Raw genomic sequence first — 6,000 nt, 5'->3', positions numbered from 1 at the left:
CACAGCAGACATCACACAGAGAGCTGTGCTACTGAGCTTCCAGGAGATTTTAAATAAAATGAAAGATTCAATATTGACGCTGAGGAAGACAACTAAGGTGTACAACGTGCTCTGCCTTAAACCTTCAGCAGCGTTGGAACATGAAAACTCGTGGGATGAGGGGAGCGTGCCAAGCTCCATCGACAGCGCAGAAGGAGTTCGAGGATGACATCATGATTCTGTGAAAGCACAGGAACCAGAAGCTATGGTGGTGATGACAGCAGTTTCCTATGAACATCACCTAATGCTGTGTCACTATACTGTGCATACGATGACACTCTGAAGGCTGCTGGGATCATAACAGCAGTAAGACAACGGAACCCTGCACCCTTTCCACAGAGGTGTTTCTCTGCAGAGCGTGGACAATTAAGGAGTCATAAATATCCCCCTCACAGGACGAAGGCTTGAATGAGGTGATGGGGGTTGGTGGAGGCCATAAAACTAGAGTGCTGAGAGGTCTGCAGCTTTGGAAATAGCTGAGACCCATGTTGACAAACAACAACACTAACTGGTATGTTTGAATGTTTATTCTACATACATTTGGACTCTGGTCCTATGGACAATGAAACAACTGGAAGAGACATTATGACGCCCTGCAGAACTCAAACCACTCTGCAGAGAGACATGTGATTTGCACACCCGGGGGAAGCATTACCAAGCTGAGATGTTTTTGAAAATGTTACTTTCTTAGTTTCACTATTAAATTAACAATTTCTTTGGTTGCTCGTAAGATGCAGTTTGCCATGAGATGAGCTCAATGAATGGGATAACTGCTAATACATTTATTAAACTGTGTAACTTTTACAGTAATTTAGGGTGATTTGACATATGCTGAGTATAAAAATGTTTGCATTGAAACTGTCTGACATGAGGTATTCTATGACTGGGAACTTTTCAAGCATAAAGGTCAAAAAGGGGGGAATGTTAGGTTTTGTATTGTTGATTGTCATTTATGCTTAGAAATATTTAACCATAGATGCTTAGAGGTGTATAATCAATTGTGTAGTGATAAGTTGTGTGATCTTTAACAGGCTACAGAGGCTTGGTGTGCATTCCACACCTACATCCTGGGAGCATGAGAGAGGTCATACCTTCTCTTATTGTTTTATGGTAGGATTAACGTAGTTACGTCTGTTTTAGTCTAAGTGCTTTTTGTGTATAAATGAACTGCTGGACTTCCTTACTGTGTTATCTAGGATGAGGGGGGGTCTACCCTCTTCCTGACCAAGGATGTTTGCTTGTGTGCTTTTATGACCCTTTGATCAGCAGTACCCCCCCCCCCCCCCCCCCCCCCCCACACACACACACACACACACACAGGCAAGGTACTCTTTGTGTGTATGTAGACGTCACATGTTAATGAACCTATGCATATTCATGTAACCTCAATAAAAGGACAGTGGTACGGGAGAACGGACGAGAGCAACTGGGGTCAAGTGGAGGAACGGCACTCTGTCCGGTCTCTCCCGTGCACGAGTAACATGAAGAACTTTGCCTATTTGTGTCTTGCTTAGCAGTGTAATTATATTGTCTTCAACGTTCCAGCGGATGGGTTCAAGCTACAAACCTATCAATAGGGGAAGAGGAGAGTTTCAGCTAGAGTTCCTCAAAACTGTATTCTTACATGTACACATTTTGTCCTTGTAGGTTCTTTGCTAATAGCCACAGATAAATTGCCTGCTGATTTTTGTTCAGAAATGTAAGAGAATCACCCTGGTGATCACTGTAATGATGGTGAGAACACGTTCTCTTATCTTTTATGCTTCTAATACACTTTTCTGTTTTGAATGCAAAAAGTTTACTACCAGTGTTTAGGCCTTGGAGTTGTTTAAAGGCACCTTGCAAGAATCTGAAGGGAGTAATGAGAGTAACAAATGATGTAACACATTACTTTGGTTGCTGAGTAGTGAAGTAATGTAATGCCAGCGATTAATACTGGCTGACTGTGCCGGTCTTTGCTAATGTCAAGCGTTTCTTTAAAGACTTAATCGATCTTTTGACTTGCTTTAATCTTCATAACCTTACTATTGCAAATCTGCACTGTGGGGATATGTAGGGAATACAGGGAATTGACAGAGAGGAACAATTAAGCAGAAATCCTGCATCTGAAAGATGAATTCTGTGGGAGAAGACATTAACCGATAAGAATGATTTATTATCCATATATAAAGGTCAAACACAAATACAAGTTTACATATTTGAATTCTGCCTGAAAAGCAATTTTGCATCCGGTTTTATGTTAGGTTCTTGCTGCTTTTCCTTTTCATAGTTCTTTGCAGAACTATGATGAGGGGACAGTTTTTCAGCTTTACATTTCTTTTTTCATTAAAGACGTGTCCTACAATCACCGTCCTTGAATGCAGCTGCATCGTGAGTTCAGTAAAGGTTTACTTTTTACTTTTAGCTAATTTCTGCTCACACGGAGACAGCATGATTGGCATCCTTGTAGTCATAACTTAATATTTATAAATGGGTCTTCAAGGAAGGTTTTCTTTAAAGTTTATTTTGAATGTGAATGGATACATATCACTAACTATATTACAAAAGTAAGCTTATTATGGCATTGATCCATATAAAAGGAGACCATAGGAAATAAATGAGTGAAGACTGATATGTCCAGAATTCCCTGGTTTATCTACTGCCTCTCTGCTGTGCCTACATCTATTTTGATTTTTTGTCTTAATCTGCAACTTGTTTTTATTTAAAAAAACAAGACAGATCATTTTAATTTGAAAACACAGAAGGGATGTGATAACACAAAGCTAACTTTCCTCATTTTATCGCCACCCTTGCTTTTAATACATCAACAAACTACCACAACTGGTTGCCTCTGACTGTGCAAACTCATCTCTGAGCAGCTGGTTTACCTCATTGCCAGGCAGGGAGTGTGTGAGGGCTACAAGTACTCTTGCCTGGTTCAGCAGTGGGCATGCGGGTGTTAGATGAGCCATTGATCCTTCCCAGCATGCTCTTCCACTAGGCGATCCCTCCTCTTTGCACCACCCCTCACCCACGCCATTGACTTTCTGCCATGACGTTCCGCTGCCACGCCAGGACCTGACATTTAATGATCCTGTGATGGAGTAACGTCACATTTATCATCTGCCATCACATGTGACTGGGAGGAATCTGAGGGGAGAGCATAGGGCAAAGCAAAAAAAAACAAACAATATAAGCCAGGGAGAGGAGCTGCACTGTGACTGACAGCACGAGTACATTAGGATAAAGTCTCTGAAATGACTGTGCAGAAGTGTCCTCTGTACCCAGAATGTACAATCAGGGACTGCACTCTGAGCAGAAAATTTCAGCAGATGTTGCTTTTACTCCACTGTTAACCTTTTTGAATCTCTTTTTAAAATCTTTCTATTGATACAGCCTCAACTGAACAATCACCAAGCATCTCATAAGAAGCCTTGAGCCGTCGTCTAGTAACAATGACAGGCAGGTAAGATTTAATGCCATAAAATGTTTCACATTTGAATTGTGGTGTAATTAAGCTTTTGCAAAACTCCTGACTTCATGACATAAGTAAGCTTATGGTACACTGATTTTTTGAGTTATTTATAATACTGTGATCTCACTGTGTTTTGTCAATCATTTCCTGGGGAAGATGCTTAGTTTTTGCCTTAATGCAGTTTCAGCCTTAGTCTAAAATAAAGCTTCTCTTCACTGCGCAAACAGTACTGTGCAGAAGTCTTGAGCCAGAACTCATTTCTTTATATTTAAGTTCCAAGGAGCTACATTTTATTGTAATTTTTGAAAGTGGCCTTGAGCTATAGTTCTTAAGGCTTTCTGAATGACTTTCAAAGCTTTTCTTTGGACAATAGCTGGTTTTCACTCATTTTAGCTGAGTCCTTGTACCTGACCATTTGGTTTTGTTAAACCACTTGACACTGACCTATGAATCATTTAAAGATTAAAAAGGTACCCAACTCAAAAGGATGAACCAGTGTTACATAAAAGATAACTTAGCCCAGAACCTAGAAGTTTTAAATTGTATCTTAATACACTTTCTTACTAGTAGCAAAATTCAGTTTTTTTCGTTGACCATTTGATAGGCATTAAACTGTATTTTTGGACCAACGGGGGTGATTCCCAAGACCCATTCGCTATATATATATATATATATATATATATATATATATATATATATATATATATATATATAGTGCGCAGCTTGTTCTTTAAAATAATGATGAAACAGGACAAGTGGACGACAAGGATCTAAGTGTGTTTTCTTTAAGACATAGGGAAAATATACAGTATACCTTACATACGTGAGAGATGCCTGTGGCAGTTTCAGTGATACATCTATTGTTCACTGAAGATTCATCAGAAATGATGTCAGTGAAACGGTGGCTGTTAGGAAGCCACTCTTAAGGAAGGGTAACAGGGACAAAAGGCTGAGGTGTGCAAAATTACACAACAACTGGACTGAAATTCCAGATTTTAGGTTTTTGGTTCAAGTCATTGTCAGTATGTACAATGGACGTCAGGAGAATGGTAAAATGGTGAGTGCCATCTGGAAACCACGGTAGAGATGGCACGATACCACTTTTTTATGTCCGATACCGATACCGATATCATAAATTTGGATATCTGCCGATACCGATATGAATCCGATATAGTGCTTTTTAATCAACAAAACTGTTTTTTAAAATATCTTGCTGCATTTTGCAAGTCTGCAAGTTCATACTCAAGTTTAAAACAACAACTACACTAAAGCTATTCTGTTATACCTGTATACAAAAAAAATATTTCATAGTTCAGCAATACTGATCAATCTAATAAACTTAGACCTACACCATCCTCCCTATTCTGGTATTTTAAAGAGTACTTAGCGTAAATATTAAGCAACCTAACTAATAGGGTTCCAACTCCCAGCAACAACAAAAATAAATAAATAAAAAATAGGGAACCACCCCTCACGCTCCACCTCATGATGCTTAATCAACGTAATCAACCTTAATTTGATGCAGTGTGAAAAAAAATGCACAGAAATCAATTATTTTTCAAGAAATATTAAATAGATTCAACATCTTTCTTCAACAAAATTGCAGACTGCACAGATGGTACCTTCCCAAAGGAAAATGTACTATAGCTTACTAGGGTATATATATTAGACTTAATAGTTACTATATACAATAATGGACTTCTATACATTTTACATCAAATTAAAACTTTGGGTGTCAGATAATTATTTATTAAAAGCTAGACATTTTAAATGAGAATAAGAAAGAAAAGTATGTCTTTGTGCCCCCTTTTCCCAGTTAATGCCCTATCGGCCCCCCTGGCTAAACTTTGCTAGATCCGCCCCTGCACAGTTACCAGCCGTCAGCTACGTAGAAAAAGATCCTGGTGTAGAAAGTAATATTAAATAAATTGTAACAACAGCTGATCAAGCTTAAACGTGCTGCTGTTGTTCAGCCGCTGGTTTGCTCTTTCTGGCGCAAAGTGGACCAAAAACAAACAAGAGAGACGGACTCCCAACAGAAAAGCCGATCAGCTGATCATTAGCAGTTTCACGATTGAAGTAGCAGCAGGAGAGGCAGTCGCTTGTTAAGCTTAACGCAGGAATGCTTTACAAACATTCAGAGATGGACTTACACACTTGCTTTACTTCTCTCGGGGATAACTTTGTCGGAGATGAAATGCCAGGTTGCTAGCGAAGCTCCAAATGCTATCCAGACCACCCACAGGTCCCGCATGCCACAGCTGCACTATCACGTGATGCATACTGCTCCGCTAACGTTCTGAGGCGAGTTATGGCGTGTTGCAAGTTTTGTGAGGTGCTTTCGTGATATTTAATGGATCGGATTACATTTTTTATTTTTCTCCGATATCCGATCCAGTAATTTAGGTCAGTATCGGACCGATACCGATACGTAATATCGGATCGGTCCATCTCTAAACCACGGTGGAGGTTCTGTCATGGTTTGGAGCTTCATTTCAGCCAGTGGT

This window comes from Maylandia zebra, linkage group LG9 (genome assembly GCF_041146795.1).
Source record: "Maylandia zebra isolate NMK-2024a linkage group LG9, Mzebra_GT3a, whole genome shotgun sequence".
In the NCBI taxonomy this organism is placed as follows: domain Eukaryota; kingdom Metazoa; phylum Chordata; class Actinopteri; order Cichliformes; family Cichlidae; genus Maylandia; species Maylandia zebra.
Note: the sequence above shows the minus strand (reverse complement) of the source record.